General features: G+C 37.6%; 1 protein-coding gene across 8 annotated transcripts in view; it reads left to right on the forward strand.

The window, feature by feature from the left end:
* RBFOX2 (RNA binding fox-1 homolog 2) overlaps positions 1 to 9,225 on the forward strand; it is a 267,858-nt gene that overhangs the window by 206,068 nt on the left and 52,565 nt on the right. The gene's annotated exons all lie outside the window — the stretch shown is intronic.

Genomic DNA, 9,225 nt, shown 5'->3' on the forward strand with positions numbered 1-9,225 from the left:
TGGCGAGCAGAAGGCGGCGTGTCATCCTCGTAGGTCGTATTGAAATCTTCTTCTTAATCATCACACCAGAAAACCCTTTGAAATAGTTTTGCATTTACATTACATTACATAGCGCTTAATGTAATTTCAGTTCTACTCTAAGCATTGTAATTAGAAGATAAGGATTTAGCATAAAACTCACGGTCATTGCCCAGGAGCTTACAGTCTCGATATGGGACAGACAGTACAACAAGGTAAGTACAGTGATGGGAGTTAACTTAGCAGGATGCTGCTCTTTTCAGCTTCACAGGTAACCTTCATTTTGTAAAATCTCACGGTCCCTTCTCTGTCCTCATCGTACAGAATCTGTCAGCAGCATTCTACACATTGCCTCCCCCCTCCTCCTTGAAATACTTAGTTGTTGGCTTTCATGACGCTCCCTGTTTCCCTCCTAAGCACTAGAAGCTCTAGGTCTCTTTTGTTGGTTCCTCTTCCTCTGTTCAGCTTTTAAATGTTGTGGTGCTCCAGGGCTGAGTCCTAGGACCCCTTTCCCTCCTATTTCATATGCTCTCTCTGTTGTATAATTATACTACTGAATTCACCTAGTTGCTCAGGCAAAACCTACGAGTCATTATTTCTTTATTTCCTTCATCTCTACATCCAGTCCATTAGCAAGTCTTGGTCCCCATAACTATAGAACATTTTCTTAACTTCAGCCTCTTTCTCTTCATCTTAAGACCATAGTCTTAAGTGTGCATGATTAAGAGCTCAGCACTTCTGCCAGAGTTTTTGGGCCTGAGTCCTAATGTGACTCCTACTTAGCAGTATGACCTTAGGCCAGTTATTTAATCCCTCTGCCTTGGCTTGCTCATCTGTAAAATGAATAGCACCTATTTCAAGTGGCTTTTAGGAGACTTAAAAGAGTTTAATTCATGTGAGGTGCTTATCATCGTTGTCGCCACTCTAGTCCAAACCTCTTCACTTATTTTCTATATTACTGTTGTCTAACATCACATAGTAGCCAAGATACTTTTTTTTTTTTTTTTTTTTTAATGAAAATAATGCTATTTTCCTGCTGGACTCTAATGGTTTCCTAACAGAATAAAATCCAGACTCTGTACTTGGTTTACTAATCCCTGGCCCCAGCCTACCTCTTTGACTTCATCTCTTACTACTTAGTAAGCAAGTAAAGGAAGTGTCATAAATTAACAGTAGGTGTGTTATCACATCATACAGATCACTTCAAATGATTGTGAACTCACAGACTTAACAGAACTACTGGAAAAGAAGGAAAAAGAAAGAATAAAATACATAAATCGGAGGCTTTATCAAGGTATTTTAATGACTAAGTCTATTTCTTTACTAGTTATCAGTCTTTTCTTTTTTCTATTTCTTGTTTAGTCAATTTTGGTAATTGGTGTTTTCCTAGGAATTTTTCTATTTCATCTTAATTATTCTTTTGGTATAAAGTTACTCATAATAATAATCCGATTTTCTGTAATTTCTTTAGCGTCTGTAATCATATCCCCTCTTTCATTCTTGATTTTGGTAATTATGTCTTCTTTTTTTCTTGGTCAGTCTAGCTAAGGTTTATTGATTTTGCAGCTTGTTCCAGAAAACCAGCTTTTGATTTCATTGACCTTTTCAAAAATCTGTTGTTTTTATATGTCACTGATTTCCATTCTGATCTTTACTATTTCCTTCCTTCTACTTGCTTTGGGTTTGATTTGGTCTTTATTTTCCCAGCTTCTTGACTTGCAATGTTAGATCTTTGATGTTAGAATTTTATCCTTTCTAATATGTGTTTAAAGCTATACCTTTCCCTTTAAGTTTCCCTTTAGCTGCATCCCATAAAATGTGATATATTGTGTTTTCATTTTCATTCAGTTCAAGATATTTTTAAATTTTTCCTTTGATTTCTTCTTTGATCTTGGTTTACATAGACGTGTGTTGTTTAATTTCCAAATGTTTGAGGATGTCTCAAGTTTTTTTTCTTTAATCCCATTGTGCTCAGAGAATATTCTTTGTATGATTTGAATCTTTTTAAACTTAGTGAGACTTGTTTTATGGCTTAGTAGGTGGTCTGTCCTACAGAATGTTCCTAACCAGTTGGGCCTTTTATCAATATGAAATGTCCCTCTTTGTCTCTATTAATATTTCTTGTCTTAAGTCTATTTCGTGTGATATTAGTATCACTACTTGAACTTTCTCATGATCACTATTTGCAAGACATCTTTTTCCTTCATTTTATTTCAAACTCTTTGAATCTAAGATGTGTCTCTTGTAAAAAACATAACATCTGGATCTTACTTCTTTTTCCAGTCTGAAAATTATTGTCTTTCTATCAGAGCATTTAGTCTATTTACATTTAATGTAATTGTTAATGTGGGTGGATTTATGTCTGCCATTTTACTATTTGTTTTTGTACGTCTTATGTCCTTTATTGTTCCTTCTTTACTGATTTATGTTAAATAATTCTTTCTGTACCTTCTAAATCCTTTGGTGATTTTTTAAATTAGTTATTTATTTGTGTTATTTATGTATTTTCTTAGTTCTTGATCAAGGATTACATCTTTGAGTTATCACAACCTACTGATGGCTGTGTGTATATTTGTGTGTGTGTGTGTGTGTGTGTTACTCTGGTAAAATATAGCAGCTTTGATCCAATATAGCTCTATCCCTCACCATCCTTTGTGCTGTTATTGTCACATATATATATATATATATGTATATATATATATATATATATATATGTAACACTTCATATATATATATATGAAGTGCTATAGTATTACAGTTACTACTTTAAAAATCTTCTATTTTTAAAGAAATTTACCATTTCCAGTGATTTTCTTAGCTTCCTATGGATTTGAGTTATTTTCCGATGTCATTTCCTTTCAGCTGGTAGCACATCTTTTAGTATATCTGTAGACTAGGTCTGCTTGAAACAAATTTTCTGTTTTTGTTTACCTAGGAATACTTTTATTTTGTCTTCATTTTTGAAGGCTAGCTGTAGAATTCTTGGTTGACATTTTTGCCCCAACTCCTCAGCCCTCTGGCCTCTGATGAGAAGTCAGTTGTTAATCCTGTTGTTGTTCCCCTGTATGTGATGAGTTGTTTTTCTCTTGCTGTCTTCAAGATTTTTTTGTTTGTCTTTGGCTTTGAGCAGTTTGACGCTGATATGTCTAGGATAAATCTCTTTGTTTTATCATATGTGGAGTGCATTGAGATTTTGAGGTCTGTAGATTGTTTTCCATCAAAATTGGGAAGTTTTTGAACGTAATTTTTTCAAATATTTATTCTTTCCTTTTGTTCCTCCTCCTGGGACTTTTGCTACAAGTAATGGGGATGCTTGTTCCCCACAGGTTCAGATTCTGTTTGTTTGTTTGTTTTTAAGCTGACTCTAAACAGAACCTAAGGTTCTACTCATTTTTCTTCAGTCTTCTTTCTTTCTGTTCTTTTGATTGGATAATTTCTGTTGATCTGTTTCAGTTTACTCTTTCTTTTTTCCGCCATATCAAATCGGCTATTAAGCCCATCTAGTGAATTTTTATTTTAGTTAATGTACTTTTCAACTCTGGAATTTCCATTTAGGATTTCTGTATCTCTATTGAGATTCCTTACTTGTCATCATATTTCCTTTAATTCTTTGAATACATTTGTAATTGTTACTTTGAAGTCACCTGCTGACTCTAACATCCAGGCCTCCTCAGAGCCTGTTTCTAGTTACTGCTTGTTTTCTTGGGTCGGGGCCACACTTTTCCTGTTTCTTTGCATGTCTTGTAACTTTTTAGTAAATTGGACATTTTAGTAATATATTTTAACAACTCTAAAGTTTTTTGGTTTTGTTTTTGTTTTTGAGAGGTATAGGTGAGTGTATATGTGTGTGTTTTAAATAGTTTGCCTGTACTTAAACTGTGGGCTCCTCTGTGGTGTGCAGCCACTGATGGGTCTGCTTAGTGATTTTCATTCTTGTTTTTACTTTTTAGCCTGGCTGGGAGTCACCCCTGTGTCTCCATAGCCTACTGGTCAGCCAGTGATTTGGGCATAAGTTGTGCTTAAAAGCACCTGGAGTGTGGAAAGCTTCCACCCTCTGCTGATCTGGTTTTGGGTTGGGAAGTGCATTTCACAGTACAGCCAGTTCTCAAGTATGCCTTGGTTTTTTCTTTCTGTTGGGCCCTCTTATGTCTCCCCTCCTCATCCGCATATGTTCACAGTCAGCCAGGAATGTGAGGAGATCATATCTAGTTATTCTACTATTCTCTCAGATTTCTAGCTGATCCACCACTCACCCCAATCAGACCACAGCCTCAAGCTAGAAGAACTATATTTCCCCTGTTAGGTTCCCACCAAGTTTGCCGCTTTAGTGGACAAGTCTGTGGTTTTCTACTGCGCCCCCCACCCCAGTACCCCAAGTGGAGTCTGCCCCCTCTGGCAGCAAAGCTGCTGGTTTCTGTGGCCCAGCCCTATCCCGTTGAGCTCTCCCAGAAGAGCTGAGGATTAGAGGGTGGGGTTAGTGAGTTGGAGTAGGCCCAGGCAATAAGTTTGTAGACTCCTGCATGTTTTACCCTAAAGCTCTAGCAACTTTTCAAGAAACTTCTCTCTCTATTATCTGCCTCTGATTGATTTCCAGGACCCTGAAATGACTGACAAGTTTTCTTATTGTTTTGAGGAGAGGATTCACTGACCTCTTCATGCCATCAGAGCCAGAAGTCCCTTCCTTGAATCACTTCATGGTCGTTTGTGCTGCACCTCTCCTCACCACTGCCCATTTATTTCTCTTTCTCTTTTTTTCCCTATTGCCACTGTTTCCCACTGTTTCAGATTCCTGGACTATGTGTCTCTAATGACAGTATTAACGGCGAGCTCTGTTCCTTAATATAAATGTATACAGTTAAGACTTCTGTTCTTCATCCATATTAGAAACTATTCATTATATAATTTTGCATTATATTGACCAATTTGAGTTTCTAAAGATGTATTGAAATAAGATTAGGAATCCTTATGAATAGATTGTGAATTTATTGGTGCTGAGGAGAAAATGGAAAATCCTTGAGTTGTGCCTGCAAACAGAACACAAGTTCTGTCATTTTAGGAAGTTGCTAACAATAAAATGGGAAATTATTAGGAAGCTCCGGTTGAAGATACATTTTTTTTTTTTTTTTTTTTTTTGGGGGTCCGCAGGCCTCTCACTGTTGTGGCCTTTGGCGGTACGCGGGCCTCTTACTGTTGTGGCCTCTCCCGTTGCGGAGCACAGGCTCCGGACGCGCAGGCTCAGCGGCCGTGGCTTACGGGCCCAGCCGCTCTGTGGCATGTGGGATCCTCCCAGAACAGGGCACGAACCCGCGTCCCCTGCATCGGCAGGCGGACTCTCAACCACTGAGCCACCAGGGAAGCTCGATACTTCTTATATTTTTAAGTGTCCATTTTAATTGTGAGTGTGAATCCACTGCTCTTAAGCCATTTTACCTTTGGAAGTTGTGTGTAGGTGTGTGTTTCTCAGGGGAGGTGGGGTGTGTTTAGAGAGCGATTGAGCAGTAAGTAGTGCAGTATATTGTAAAACCTACCTAGACTTGACAACCTTATAAATTATTCTGTTAAACCTTTACCTTCTACTTATATGTTTTGTAAAAAGAGTATGGTAATTCGTGTAGCCAATTAAATTCAAAAAGTAGATAAGAAGCATTGTTATTTATAAATAAATGGTATCTTAAATTTGTGTAACACTTTTCAGTTGAAAGCTTGATTCCACAAACACTGTTTTATTGTGGCTCATAAAATAGCCCTTTGTGGTATGTTATTGTTTTTCTACTTGGGGAATTCAAAGTCTTTACTCTCCAGTCTGCCACTCTGACTCCCCATCCCCAACTCAATGAAAGTGATCGTGAATATATGCACTGGTCCTCTGAACAGATGCTTGTGCACCTTTTCCGCTCAGTCCAAGTGTTAGCTCTGCTGGGAAGCCCTGCTTGACTTTCCTAGGCAAAGCCAAATTCATGTATCCTTCATTTAGGCTCAGGTAGACTTCTGAGCTGACCACCTTTTGTGGAACTTACGAGGTATGATGTTTTTTGTTCACTTCTGTCTCCCTAACTAAACTGTAAGCTTCTTTTGTATTCCCCGACTTGTCATAGTACCTGGCGCTTAATAGTTACTCAGTAAATATTTCTTGGGGAAAAAAATGAAAGAAGATACAGGTGTGCTGTGGGAGGTCTGAGGAGAGAGAAGTGAGCTCCTTGGTGAAGATTGCATTGATCTGGGCCTTGTATTATGAATGACTAGAATTCAGACATGTTTAGATGGTGGTGGGAAGAATTAGGAAAGTCATTTCTCAAAGCAAAGTTGGAGAGATGGGAAAGATCAAAATGTCTTTGAATAAAAGCATGGGTTTCTGTTTGGTTGAAGCTTGGGTGCTTGGTGGAGACTAGTGGGAAATAGGTGGGAGAAAGGTCACTTGAGAGTACAAATTGGGAAGAGCATTTGAATTGCCTGGCTGAGAAATTACTTTATTAAAGGTATTTGAGCAGGAAATGGAAGCGAGCAGAATTGTGCTTCAGAAGAGTAATCTCTTGCATGTACAAGATAGTAGAGGAGTAGGAAGACTGGTTAGGAAAGGGTCTTATGGTTGGAGTTGATAATGGGGTTCTGGATTAGGGGTTGCAGTGATTATGTACAGGAGGAAGTGAATTGAAGAGAAATTATGAAGATAGAATAAACAGAATTTGACAGCTGATTGGATGAGTAAAATGAGATCAGAGTCAAAGATTTTTCATCCTTATTGCAATAACTATATCTTGAATAAAATCATTTTACCCCCCAAGTTTCAGTTTCCTCACCTATCAAATGAAGGTAGTAATTCCTACCTGACGGAATTGTAGTGAGAATAAATTAGAAAAGCTTTGGAGATTACTTGTTTAAATAGTTCTTTGAGATAATTGCTTTTACCATCTTTTTAAATCAGTTGTCCTGGTTGATGTCATTTATTTGCGCTTTTTATTATTGTGAGCTACAGCTGTATTTTAATAGATCTTGTTTATGTTGGATAGTCCCCTCTTGTTGATGGAGAGAACAAAAAGAAAGGATTTCGGACATAAAAATGAGAAATAAGCAATGAAATCTGGAGTTTTATTTCCAAAATATATTTTAGAAATTGATTTTAACATTGGGCTAGAAGCTTCTTGCACTCTTAAGATGAGAGCTTGTTTTGACGGTCATTTGGTCCCATAGTGTGCGTTAGCAAGAGAGAGAGCAGTTAGGCGTCTCCCAGCTGGGTCTGCAGAGGCTTGATTATCACTGAGCCTGCCTGCAGAGAAGAAAGGACCTCAGTTCCTGTATGTTTAGATATGTTCCAAATGCCAGCAGGCGTAAATAGCCTAAGTATTTGGAGTAGGTAAGCTTTGGTGAGTGATCTTCAGATACAAGATTTATATTTGTGTACATATTCTGCCAACCTATTGGATCATACTTTCCCTGAGGGCAGGAACTATTACTTGCCCTCCTCTTATTACTCCCAATGATATACAATGGACATTTAGTAAGTGGTTTTTGAATGAAAAAATAAGCTTATAAAGGCAGAGTAAGTTGCTAGTCAGTAACATCTTTTGAAGTATTTGAACAGAGTTGTTGGTGCATCTAATTGAGGGAATAGTTGAGTGGTCTGCTGTGCTATATCATAGTCTGCTGTAGATTTTATAGCCCTCCTCATTGGTGGGCCTTTGAGCACACCTCCAAGTAAAGATGACTCAGACCTCATATTGTTCATCATCCTCAGTTTCTTCTCTTTTTTGTACACCCTTTCTCTGGAGTTGAAGCCAGATTTCCTTGCATTTCTCTACCATCAGAAGATCAGTCTAACCGTCCTCCCTTGGAATTACCCACTGACCCTTACCTGAAGATGCCTTGTAGATTGGTGACCCATCAAATGTAGCCAAGAAGTTATACCACTTAACAGTGGGTCCATTTGCCCACACCAGGACTTATGGAATATAATGGTAAAAATGGGACCCATATCCTTCTCTCATGTTGTGTATTGTTGGGCGATGTTACCTTCAGCCTGCAGTGTAGGTATGATCATTAGCATTTTTCATCTCCAGGCTAGAGTTAGAGGCCTGGGACAACAGAGGATTCATTCATGCAGTCATCCACTTTTCCAAGAGATGGAAAAGCTGCCTATGAGCAGCTTGGCAAGTTCACAGCTGGATTGATGCGGAAACTATAGCCTGGTCTGAAATGCAAAAGTTGCTGCAGAAAACCACACTCAGAGCCAGGCATGCATAGTTTTCAATAGAGAAAATTGCCCTTTGGTTCATGTAAGACTCAAGACACCCTTTCAGCAAATTGTAATATTGTTAAGTTATGATTGTTGCTTCTTCTCTTTTGCATGCCTTCATTTATTTATTTTTATTTACTTATTAATTACTGATTATTATTACCCATTCTACCCCCACCCCACCCCTAAAAAAAAGAAACTGAAGCTGAAAAGTTCTGAGAACAGTAATACTCTGCTCTACTGGCCCTTGCTGCTCTCCCGTATGTTAGGGTAAGAATAAAGAAGCACTGATGATTAACTTAGTAGTGCGGTTTTTCTTAACCTGTCTACAAGAGTTGTGCATTTTCCGTAAATATTTTGTACTATCTTTTGAAGTCGGTAAACTCTGTTTAGAATCACTGAATTTTAAAGCCAAAATAGATTTTAGAAATCATCTCACGCCTTCCTTTTACAGCAGAGGTCAGCAGTTTTAAGCGACTTGAACAAGGTTACAGCTAGCTCGAAACAGAGCTAGGACTCAGGAAATCTGCTTTAAGTCAAGGGCTTTTTTTCTGCTTCCCCATGTAAATTATAAAAAATAAAAGGACATGGTCTTAGTTTCCACTTTAGTCTTCAACTTTAAACCCAAGAACTTCAACTAGAACATACTTACGGATTCTTTCATTCTGAAGTGTACATTAAAATATTAAAGAATCGTTCAGTTAAGTGTAAAGTTTTTAAAAATTGAGGTTATTGTCTCTGGTGTTTCTCTATTATATATAATTTTTACATAATTCTGACTCATGGTTTTAAAAAAATAAGTGACTTGCTATGGTTTTTGTTAACTGTGATACTGGTTTTTATTTCCTGGGGTAATATATGGTAATATTACATATACAAATGATGCCATTTAGGATTCTTTTTTATAACACTTTGACCCACTGAGAAAATAGAACTAGATATTTTCTTTTCTTTTTTTTTTTTTTTTTTTTGGGTAC

This window comes from Lipotes vexillifer, unplaced genomic scaffold (assembly GCF_000442215.2).
Source record: "Lipotes vexillifer unplaced genomic scaffold, Lipotes_vexillifer_v1.1 scaffold728, whole genome shotgun sequence".
Taxonomy (NCBI): Eukaryota; Metazoa; Chordata; class Mammalia; order Artiodactyla; family Lipotidae; genus Lipotes; species Lipotes vexillifer.